General features: G+C 42.8%; 1 protein-coding gene across 2 annotated transcripts in view; it reads right to left on the bottom strand.

The window, feature by feature from the left end:
- STARD3 (StAR related lipid transfer domain containing 3) overlaps window positions 1–4,696 on the bottom strand; it is a 43,357-nt gene extending 38,661 nt beyond the window's left edge. The window contains exon 1 of one of the 2 annotated variants that reach the window (XM_042474741.1): window positions 4,576–4,696. The gene's annotated coding sequence lies outside the window, so the exon portion shown is untranslated. The remainder of the gene's footprint in view (window positions 1–4,575) is intronic. The other variant, XM_042474740.1, reaches the window with a different exon arrangement.
- Between the last annotated feature and the right edge of the window lie 7,649 nt (window positions 4,697–12,345).

Genomic DNA, 12,345 nt, shown 5'->3' with positions numbered 1-12,345 from the left:
TGCCTCCTGCTATAGCCATTCTCAGTTCATTACTCTAAACTTGGTCCTCCTCAGCCCGTTATAGCTGCATCAGCCCCTTGCATCATCTTCATCCCTTTTGTTACACTTCTGTAATTTTCCTTTCCATTCATACAACTAAGTTTATATGAGCAATTGTCTCACTGTTAGGGGATAAGTACACAATACCAAGGGAGAAAGCAGGAAGAATAGCCCATTCGGCAAACTTTAATCAACTGATAAAAAGTCTCTTCCCTAGTTTTGATTTTCTTGATTTTCTCATTTTTCGTTGGCCTTTTAACCACTTCACTGACCACACTGACCAGTTAAGAACTATGGTTCCACTTTAAGGGGCGAACCAGATGAGCAGGAGAAAGTGGCTCAAAGCTGCTTTTTCCAAAGCCGATCCAAAGCCCCACCAAACTCACTGGCTGCTCCCAAGGCAGCCTGGATGCAAACAGCACAACCGCGCAGCATCAAGCCACACCGCTCAGTAGTATTTTTTTGCCTCCCCACCATCCTGGCGCACTGTCACACACACACCGCCATCAGCAACCGCTTCTCCCTAGATGCCATCCCACTGGAAGGCTGCCCCCTTTTGATCAGTCACTGGTACAGGGCATTGGAGCATCCAATCATTTCCCTCTTCATGCCCCCTTCACCTTCCTTTACCCCATGCCCCCTCTTGGACTGTCTGGTTTGTGTATACTTTCGTTATCTCCATGAGAGATGTTACATTTTCACGTGTGAGCATTGCCACCCCAACTGCTTGGGTACAGCAACTCTGTCCTTTCTTAATGCACTCCTGTGTTGGAGCATTTATATGCATAAATGGAACAGAGTGCTCCTTTAGAACCACTTTGCCATCGCTAAATTTAGATATGCATGTGAAGGTATGCACTTTCCAGGAAAGAGTAGAAAAATTCAGCTCCTTTTTAGTGCAGCTTTAAGTGCAGGAGTGTGGCTTGGATGCGGTTTCTGGCAGGCTTTGAGGCCTGAATCATCTAAATGCTCCACCTCATAACCGGTCGGAATCCAGCTTATTTTGCCCATCTGTAACGGACCTGACTGATATGGTTCTGACTGTCCTATGAAATCCTGGGATTTGCAGTTTAGGAAATGATATTTAGAATTCTCAGTCAGAGAGCTTTAGTGACTCACCAAACTACAAACCCCAACATTTGAAAGGATGCAGCTACAGCAGTTTAAGCAGAATCATAGTATTATAATTCAAAAGGCACAGTGCCAGGTCTTCAAGGAAGTTTTAGAAATACAGAACAAATGTATTATAAAGATTAGAACGATGGACTGAGATTGGGGAGGTCTAAAATCAGGTGCCAACATAGCTATTAAATTCACAGAATGACTCTTTATCACACATTCTCTCTGTGTAACCAACTTCATTTGGCTATTGTGGGGATAAAGCGGAGAGAGCCACGTAGGTTGCCTTAAGATGACTGGAAGAAAGGCAAAATCTAAACTTCATAAATGAATATAACAAACTGTAATGCCTCCCACATACACGTACTCATAAAGTACTGCTCACCTCAGCACAAACATCCAGGCCGCATACCCTTCCAAGATCTCCTTATCACTTCCCCCCTTCCACTCCTATGAGGTTTCAGTTCTCCTCAGGCATAGTTCCCACAACCCAAGCCATGGATCCAAGTCATTCATGAACTTAATCCAATGGTCTCTGGAGATTTTTTTAAAGGGAGACAATCCAAACTTGCCCACCTAAATGGTCTCAAGTCCAGGATTTCTGCCCTCACTTCCGTACAGCTACTTATTGTGTTTATTCTTCCATGCTCACTTCTTGATTCACTCCCACTGGATGAAGCACAAAGACACTGATAATAAAAAACAAACTGATGATTTAGTATGGGCAAAAGCAAAGAGGGGACCTGAAGAAAATAACCTCCATACCTAACTCCCTTTTGGCAGTTCAATTTGAGATTGATCTCTTTTCACTGGGAAGGAGCAAACTCTTTGAGAGGTGACTGAAAGGCTTCACAATCCAGCAAGAGCCCTCCTCTCCCTTGAAATCTCACTGATGCCAGACCTTCATAGAAGGGTCCAAGGTTCTCTCTCAGCCACAGCTCTCCTTGGCAATTATCAGCAGTTTGTCTTCCTGGGCCCTTATGACCAATTATGATAAGATCATTGTTGCCACAGTTTCATTTACATCCAATGCTTCTTTCTCACTTCCTAAAATGCTTTTGCTTGCTCTGATTATTAGTCACCAAATAACCTCTGGGGACAGCCCAGTCCCATGTTGCTTTTAAGCAAATCCATCATCTGCCCTTTCCCTAGTTTGTTTACACTTGATTCTCTTCCTCCTTTACCATTCTCTTTTTATAGCAAAAGCCACATGTGTTAAGAGAATTAAAACGCTCTTTCCCACTAAAGTCTGAGACGCTTAGGCTCATAATAGTTCCACTCTTACTAAGTCTTTGTGGGAAAAACACCCTCCAAATGCTCAGAAGCACTGTCATCTTGATAATAGCATTGTGAGACAGATATTATGAACTGAACTCTGAATCACAGTTTTATCGTCATGTCTTGTCTCTGCCACAAATGCCACAGGAAAACCATTGCAAGTCACAAGAACGTAGGCCATTATCTTTAAGATGTCACCAATCACTTTGTTTTTGTTGCAACAGAGAAACAAAACAACTCCTCTTGAAGTTACATATTTAGAAGATTGATGAAATGATTGCTATAAAATTGCCTTCATGAAATGCTCTCAGTACATGAAGGCAGAAGTAAATATACTGTTTGTCTTGTGAAATACTGAACAAATGACAGCCATGGTTTTAAAGAGCTGGGGTTAGGAGTGAAGCACCCCTGTGAATGTGAGGAAAATGCAAATTAAAAAACCTTATTCTTTTTACCTGAGAGAATACCTCTCTAGGAATCTCCAAGTCTTCCAATGCAACTCTGTCTTCAACATCTGACAAACGTTGATCACAGAATCATGCTGGAGGATCTACAAATGCCTAGAGAAGTGTTGTCTCTATGAAATTCTAGGTTCTCTGGCACAACTCTATGGTCAACTTTTGGGCAGAATTGCGCAGGAGGACCTAGAGATTCCTAGAGAGAACGTATTAATCAAACCCACAAAAGACAAAGTGCCAAATCATAGAACTGTAGAGTTGGAAGAGACCACAAGGGCCATCCAGTCCAACCCCATTCTGCCATGCAGGAAATCTCAATCAAAGCATCCCCAATGACAGATGGCCATCCAGCCTCTGTTTGAAGACCTCCAAGGAAGGAGACTGTATTACAATCTGAGGGAGTGTGTTCCACTGTCGAACAGCCCTTACTCTCAGGAGGTTCCTCCTAATGTTGAGCTGGAATATCTTTTCCTGGAGCTTGCATCCATTGTTCCTGTTCTCTGGAGCGGCAGAAAACAAGCTTGTTCCCTCCTCAATATGACAGCCCTTCAAATGTTTAAAGAGGGCTATCATATCACTTCTTAACTTTCTCTTCTCCAGGCTAAACACCCTCAGCTCCCTAAGTCATTCCTCAAAGGGCATAGTGGAGGGCCAACTGTATTAATGCAGAAAATTCCTCTCTCACCCCTGAGCCAGAACAACCTATAATGTGGGGTGCTAATGCTGATGTTCACTGTGGTGTAGTGATCTGAGAGTTGAATGACTGGAGGCCTAGGTTCGAATCCCAGGTCAGTAATGGAAACCTATTGGATGACCTTTGGTGAGTAACACTCTCTCAGCCTCAAAGGAAGGTGATGGCAACCCCCCTCTGATGAAACCTGCCAAGAAAACGCTACTATAGGTAAGTAAAAAAATAACCCATCGAAGTCCAAGTAAAAAGTGACTTGGAGGCACACAACTACAACAATCATGATCTACCTTGCAGGGCTGTTGTGTGCCTTCAAGTTGATTCAGACTTAAGGTGAACCTATCACAGGGCTTTCTTGGCAAGGTTTCTTCAGAGGGGCTTTTGCCACGGCCCTCCTCTGAGGCTGAGAGAGTGCGACTTCTGTCCAAGGTCGGTGGGATTCGAACCCAGCTCCCCAGAGTCATAGCCCAAAGCTGAAATCACAACATCACACTGGCTCTCAGGGCTGTTAAGAGGAGCCCTAAATTAACAATTGCAAAGCATAGAAAAGCAAAGCATCAGTGGTTCAAAACATACTGCAGAAATCACCCAATTTGAGACTGCTTTAGCACTGGCTCAGTGCTAAGGAATGCTGGGAATTGTAGTTCGTTGTGGTACCAGAGCTCCTCTTTGACAGAGGAGGCTAAATGTCTCACAGACAGCACAGTTGCCATAATCCTTGAGCTGCCCTGGCTTCATGCTAGGGAACCCTGGGAATTGTAGTTTATATTGTGGCACCAGAGCTCTCTCTCTGACAGAGGAGGCAGAATGTCTCACAAAACTACAGTTCCCATGATTCCCTAGCATTGAGCCAAGGCAGTTAAAGCAGCCTTAAAGTGGATTATTGGACCAATTTCATTGAGCAGAACCACAGAGGTCTGTAATGCTTCCCCTAAGACCCTCTCGCCAGCTCTCCATGCGAAGCAAGGCAACACCTGCCTTTAGGCGCTTTACCTGCTCAGAGGTCTCCAGCCAAAGGCCTCAGTTCCCCCAGCAACAGGAACCAAGAGCACCAAGGCGGAAATAACTTCCTTCATTCAAGGCCAGACACTACTTCCGGTCACATGACTTAGAAGCCCCGCCCCTTTCGCTCCTCTTAGTTCCACAAGGAGCAGAGTCAGAAGCCTCTTTCTCTGAGTAGGCGGGGCTTGGAAGAAGATGGCGAGTGCTCATTGGCTAAGCGAAAGGAAAAACGCCATGCCCATTGGTTGTAGGGAAACCGTTTAGCAACGTCGTCGCCCTATTGGCTGCCGTTCAGGAAAGTGGGCGGGTCGCTTAAAGTGTGAGGCGCGTCCATTGGCTGTTGAGAGTTCTAAGGTGACGCGTGATTGGTTAAAAAGAAAAAAGAAGGCCACAGGCGACCGTTGCCCCTGGCAACAGCAACAGCTTTGATTGGAGCGGGCCGCTATTGGCTGAAAGGATATGGCAGAAAGAAACCTGAATGCTGATTGGTTGCTGAGGTGTGAGGGCGCCTTACGATTGGCCAGAAGGGAAAAGGACGGGAGACACTAGAATATATTGTGTCCAAATCCTAAACACATTGCAGAAAGAATCCAGTTTGAGGCTGTTTTAACTGCCCTGGCTCAGTGCAAAGGGATGCTGGGATTCAAGACAGCTACAGTTCCCAGAATTAATAAGCGTTGAGCCAGGGCAGTTAAAGCGGTCTCAAACTGGATTATTTCTGCAGTGTGTTTTGGACTGATGCTCTAGGATTTGGAACATGTGTGGTGGCTGGCTCTTACCTCTCCAGCAATCCTGCCTACATCCTTGGACATTGTCACTGGACAAGCAGTCCCAGTGAAAGGGATCTAGGAGTCCAAGTAGACCACAAATTGAACATGAGTCAACAGTGTGATGCTGCAGCTAAAAAGGCCAATGCAATTCTAGGCTGCATCAATAGTTTCTGGATCAAGGGAAGTGATAGTGCCACTCTATTCTGCTTTGGTCAGGCCCCACTTTGAATATTGTGGGCACCACAATTCAAAAAGGACATTGAGAAACTGTTGAAGGATCTGGAAACCATGTCCTATGAGGAATGACTTAGGGAGCTAGGGATGTTTAACCTGGAGAAGAGAAGGTTAAGGGGGGATATGATAGCCCGGTTTAAATACTTGAAGGGGTGTCATGTTGAGGAGGGAGCAAGCTTGTTTCCTGCTGCTCCAGAGAACAGGACATGGAGCAATGGATGCAAGCTCCAGGGAAAGAGATTCCACCTCAACATTAGGAGGAACCTCCTGAGAGTAAGGGCTGTTCAAAAGTGGAACAAACTCCCTCAGAGTGTAGTGGAGTCTCCCTCCTTGGAGGTCTTCAAGCAGAAGCTGGATGGCCATCTGTTGGGGATGCTTTGATTGGGATTTCCTGCATGGCAGAATGGGGTTGGACTGGATGGCCCTTGGGGTATTTTTCAGCTCTAGCATTCTATGGTTCTATGACTTAAATCCACTCAAGTCAGAGCTGATCTGAGTGATTTTGACAAAGGACAACTAAATAGTGGAGGAGGTGTAGGGCAATTTAAGTTTCCTAAGGCTTCAGCCTCTGGATAGAAAACAGATATTGAAATGTCAAAAATACCAAAGCCAAACCTTTTTTTTTAATTTATTAAGCTTTAACAATTGTATATAAAAAGTTAATACATAAATCAACCATACAAAATATCATACACACAAAACATTAAACAAAACAAAGACATGAATCAGAAACTACACAAAGACTACATGCATCTAACTACCATATGCCATATATACCTAACATTCCTTCATTCATTACTTCCTATCTGCAAGTCTGAATTTGTTATTATCTAATCTATTTTTAGATGATCTGTTACTAAAATATACAAAGAAAAGGCATTCTACCCTTCTTATACTTACAATTTTTTTCTTGAGAATCCCAAATTGAATTGTGTAAATACTGATATAGATTTGCTTTAATTAAACTAAACATCATTGCAATTCTTTGCCTTAAAGTATGAATAATTATTCAGCCGTTATTTCAATTAGTTCAAATTAATCTAATTCTATCCCTAGAGTACTAATTTCCCCCGTTCTTTTGGAAGTATTCTATCATCTTCTCCCAATCTTCTTTGTAGAGATTTGATGGTTCGTTTCTAATTCCACTTGATAGTTTCTTTCTTGATAGTTTGTCCATTTCCAATATATCAAATGGCTAAAGCGTCCAATCTTCAAATACAGGTATTTCTTTCATCTTCATCATCAACTAGTCTCACTGCTGGCAACATATAAAGCAATATTTTACCAGTTTTTTCCCATAGACTATTCAATTATATTAAATTTTAAGGGGTAACTTTGTAACTTTCTTAATTTCAAAGAAAATTTGCAAAGACAAACCTTGTTAGGGTCTAGCTTTAAATTAGCAGAGTAACAGAAATGTGCCGTTGTCTAACTGTGCTTCCCTAAGAATTGAGACTGATTCCAAAAACAACACAAGTAGTTTGAAGTTCAAACAAAAGTTTACTAATGGCTTTACTATATATTTATGTAAAAGGCTATATCCTAATCTAGCTAGTGAATAGTTCAGGTAAAAAGGAATATCTCACCATTTTTCCAAAGAAAGCTGAGAGAGGAAGAAGACTGAAAATATGTGGTACAGTTGAAAACCGTTGAGAATCTGTTAGTCCCAAAGGAGTTGTGACCTAAATCACATAGTTAGTTTGAATATGTGTGTATGTGAGAGAGGAGTTTGCATGATGCAGGAATTCCCTATCTATCTAAAGAGGGAGAAATGAAGAAACCTTCCAACAGAATGTCCTCAACGTCATTGAGATTACATGACAGTAACAGAAATTAAAAGAGTTGAAAGGTATACATCAGGAAGGGATCAGCGTGTGTGTGTATTATAACTATTTTAAAAAACATCCCTATTCTGGTTTTCCACTTTAATTAAAAAAAAAAACCACATAAAAATAAATGGAACAACAAAGCCATTACAATTAGCACAGTTAAATACTTCTTGCAACCAAGCCATTAAAATCAGTAAACAATAAAAAAAAAGGTTGAAAGGCCAGGTTGAAGAGGTGTAGTTTCACACTTAAGTAAATACAGTGAGAATTGGAATGGATTGCAGCTTAGGAAAGTGGAGTCCACAGTCTGGAAGCAGCACAAGAAGATGGAGCCCTTCATGTGCCTCTCCTGGCCAAGAGGGCTTCTGGAAATGTTAACAACTGGAGAACTTGGTTGCAATATAGGTAGTCCCTTAGAGAGCTACATCCCAAGCTCTTAAAAGTGATAAAAGTTAAAATCAAGATCTGGGAAGTGACTGGTAACCAGCTCAGGTCTTTCAGTACTGGGGTAATATGATCTCAATATGATCTATCAGCTGCTTCATTTCGCATCCCCTGAAATGGATGATTTTCAAGGGTTGCTTCACAGAGTTTTCTGATCAAGTTGTTATAGCATGGATGATTGTTACCAGATCAGGTTGACTCAGGTTATAGCTGATGCACAAAACAAGTGATGGAAAAGCACTCTTTGCTATTGCTGCCCTCCTCCCCCACAAGTCCAGGGACAACCCAGAGTAAGGGATTTCTAACAGACTGTGCATCTGATCTACCAGCAGTGCCTTTGTGCTTAACATATTGCATTTCAGTGTGTCCATCCTCAATGGGCCAATCCAGCTCAGGTCGCATTCAAGGACACGGCCTGCATACCCCACACTCTATTTTGGGGTCCCCATATCTTATATCTCTATGCTCTTGAGAGAGTGATGACCTTTCAGGAACACTTGGTCAGGTTCCCAGGAGAAAAAGAGCATGTCCAAGGCATGTATACATCCAGGTAATGGGACAATCAAATCTAAATGGGTGTACGAAGTGCTCCTTCTTTTCCCCAAGTCATCTGCATTTCCTCTTGGAACTTGAGGCAAAGGATCTTCTTGCACCCAAAGCAGTAAACTAACCTCCCTGCCAAACTTCTCTGTCCATCCATCCTGGGGATATCCTGATCCAACAGCTGCTTTTGTCACACTAAAATTAAAACCATCAACCAGCCCAGAATCCCATTGTCAGTACCTGGGAAAGCCATCAGGTCTTTGTTACAGTGCTAGAGACCATGAAGCACACTCCCGGAGGCTAGTTATCAGGTATAAACATGAGTCTCAGAAACCTGGCCTCTGTGCACACAACAGGAATACACCTCTGCACTCCGTGTATGTTCTGTGTTGTCCTCAGGGTCCCCAATTGGAGCCATGCCGGTTTTCCTCTCTCACTTTCTTTGGGTAACAGCCTGCATTTATGGTGATAAGAAACAATAGAGCTTGAGTCAGAAGTATGCCCTTTACATTTCACTTCAAAGCTTCAAATGACTTCTCTTCTTGGTTTCACACAGAAATTGAACAGCAGCTGGATAATGTGAGTGTGAAAGAGTAACTGTGAGAGGAAACTAGATGTGTGAGCCATGCTACATGCTGAGTAACCCTTATCCAAAAGGCTCCAAAATCCAAAACTTTTTTATGGGTGGCTGAGATAGTGACACTTTTGTGTTCAATGTACACTAACTTTGTTTCAACTCCAAAATTATTTTAAAGTATTGTATAGAATTATCTTCAGGGTATTTGCATAAGGTGTATATGAAACATACATAAATTTCATCTTTAGGTATCTCAATATGTGCAGGTAAATTTTCCAAAATTCAATAATAATTAAAATCCAAAATCCAAAACACTTCTGGTCCCAAGCAATTTAGATACAGGATATTCAACCTGTATTTGCTAATTTGGAATTATTATTATTATTATTATTATTATTATTATTATTATTATTATTATTATATTTGGAGATTATATGTACACATTTAAATTGCACATACATACAATGTACACAATATCTAAACCAGATCCTAGTCTGTTTACTATGATTATGTCTTGATAGTCATTCTGCCTTTGAAGCTGACACTTTCCTTAGAATAAATAAATGTGCTTTATTTACTTACTTTAGAGCTTTAATTACTATACAGCATCCCTTCAGAGTGTCTGTCACCTTAATCATTTATTACTATTTTCTTCAAAATTCTTGACTTCTAGTATGCGTAAAAATGGATAAGAGATAATTATTAAAAGTCCATTAGGGAATATGGGCCTTTACAAACTGTCCTGAAAGGCTGGACTGGGGGCAGAGTCAGGGCGTAGCATCCTGCCGATGCACACCTGACTCTGCCCCCCCAGAGCGTCCTGACACCATGCGCTGCATCAGACGGTGCACGGTATCATGGCACGCCTCCGGCGCTGCGTCCAGATGATGCAGCTCTGAAGGGGTGCCAACCAAATAGCCGCACCAACGCAGCTATGGCACCCTTTCGAAGGTGGAAAAAGGAGTAGCTTTTTGCTGCTCCATTTTGCACCCTTGAAAGGCCGGATCTGTTGAGCCCCTATGTTACTATCCTGAAATTCTCTCTCTCTCTCATTCTCTCTCTCTCTCTCTCTCTCTCTCAGAGAGAGAGCTGTCATTAACAAGGCAGAAGGGAAGATGAGATTTAAACCTTCCTAGAGCTGCATTGGGGAGGAAAGCAAGGGCTCCGTGGGGACTTGAACCCCATCCTGGAAACCAGGAGTGCCAACCACCAGCGTTGCATTTTTCTGTCAATGCAACAAGGGGAAAAGCAAAACCTGAGAGAACATGTGAGTGTTCTCTCAGGAAAAGAAAACTTGACAGGGTTAGGAGAACATTTGCACCATAAAGCTTCAACTGTATCAGGTATTCACTTTTTGCAAGCTAAAAACGGTCATTAAGACATTGCAGAAACCTCCTTATTAGCATTATTACTGCCTTTAAGACGAATCCTTGAGATTGGTTTTGTTAGAAATATTTTCCTAACACACTGTTGGTTTTTGTTGATACTTACTCTTGAAATATAGAAAAAATAACTTACCTGATCATCCAGCTGCAATGGGAATGGATCTGGGATGATTTCGGACAAATGGTTGTGTAGATTCTTCATAGGAACTTCTAGTGCTCCAGAAAAGGAGAGAAACCCCCCATACAAACACACACAGAGATGGAAAAACAGAATAGACACCTTACCAGGATCTCAGTGCTGCCCAGTCCCTCCCGGTAACCCCAAAGAAAGTTGGAGGGAAAGAAGTTCTCAGTGCAACTGGTCTTACTGGAATAAAGCGCTCTGGCTTATTGTGGAGAGATGGCTTTCTTTTGAGGATTGTGTGTTCTTAGTTGCAAGTGCTGAAAAACCAGGAAAGGGGAGAAACCACTGTGAGAGCTCGTCCAGAGTTTTGGAGTGAGGTGTGACCAATATGCAGATGACACTCAACTCTATCTCTCCTTTCTATCTGATTCCAAGGAAGCTGCCTCGGTACTGAACCAGTGTCTGCTGTCAGTAATGGATTGGATGAGGGCAAAAATATTGAAGCTTAATCTAGACAATTCAGAGGTGCTCCTGATAAGGAAGATCAAGGAATTGGGGTTTCGGCTGGATGGCGTCACACTCCTCCTGAAATCTCAAGCTCACAGTTGGGAGTTTTCTTGCTGGACTTCACTCTGAGCCTGGATGCCCAGTGGCCCGGAGTGCATTGGAACATCGTAAACTTGTGCGCCAGCTGCGCCCATTCCTTGAGATGTCAGATCAGAGAAGCTGGTCCACTTACTTGTAAGGAAGCAGAAAGCTGCTGGCTGGTAGTAAAATTCTAGTGGTTACAGCAAGGCGTAGTATCTCCTGGGACCATGTTGGCTTCTCCAAGAGCATTTCACTTGAAATTGCTTCTTCCCTCCATCTGAAATATAAGCAGAGTTTCATGTTAGTACACTCATCTACCAGACAAACAGAGAAGAAATGGATGTGGAGAAGCCGTTCCACCTACTTGCATGGAAGCAGAAAGCTGCTAGCTGGTAGCAAAACCCTAGTGGTAAGAGCACGAAACAGTATCCCCAGGTACCATGCTGGTTTTTGCTAGAACGTTTCACTTGAAATTGGTTCTTCCTCCATCTGAAATATAAGCAGAGCTTCATGTTAGTACACTCATCCCACAGAGAAAGAGAGAAAAAATGGAAGGGGGGGAAGTTGGTCCACTTACTTGCGTAGTAGCAGAAAGCTGGTAGCCAGCAGCAAAAGTCTAGTGGTCACAGCATGGCGCAGTATCCCCAGGGCCCTTGTTGGCTTTTCCAAGAGCATTTTACGTGAAATTGGTTCTTCCTTCCATCTGAAATATAAGCAGATTTTCATGTTAATAGACTCATCTCCCAGAAAAAGAGAGAAAAATTGGAGAGGCAGGGGAAGTTTTTCCACTTACTTGCATGGACGTAGTAAGCTGTTGGCCGGTACAAAAGTCTAGTGGCTACAGCATGGCACAGTATCCCCAGTGACCATGTTGGCTTTTGCAAGAGCATTTCACTGGAAATTGCTTCTTCCTTCCATTTGAAATATAAGCAGAGCTTCAGGTTAGGATACTCATCCTCCAGACAAAGAGTGAAAAAATGGAGGGGCGGGGGAAGTTGTTCCACTTACTTACATGGAAGCAGAAAGCTGGTAGCCGGCAGCAAAAGCCTAGCTGTCACAGCATGGCACAGTATCCCCAGGGATCATGTTGGCTTTTCTAAGAGCATTTGACTTGAAATTGGTTCTTCCTTCCATCTGAAATATAAGCAGAGCTTCAGGTTAGTAGACTCATCCCCTAGACAAAGAGCAGAAAAACGGAGGGGCGGGGGAAGTTGTTCCATTTACTTGCATGGAAGCAGAAAGCTGGTAGCCAGCAGCAAAAGCCTAG

The sequence above is a fragment of the Sceloporus undulatus genome, chromosome 6 (genome assembly GCF_019175285.1).
Source record: "Sceloporus undulatus isolate JIND9_A2432 ecotype Alabama chromosome 6, SceUnd_v1.1, whole genome shotgun sequence".
Lineage (NCBI taxonomy): Eukaryota > Metazoa > Chordata > Lepidosauria > Squamata > Phrynosomatidae > Sceloporus > Sceloporus undulatus.
This window is presented reverse-complemented; position numbering and strand designations above follow the sequence as displayed.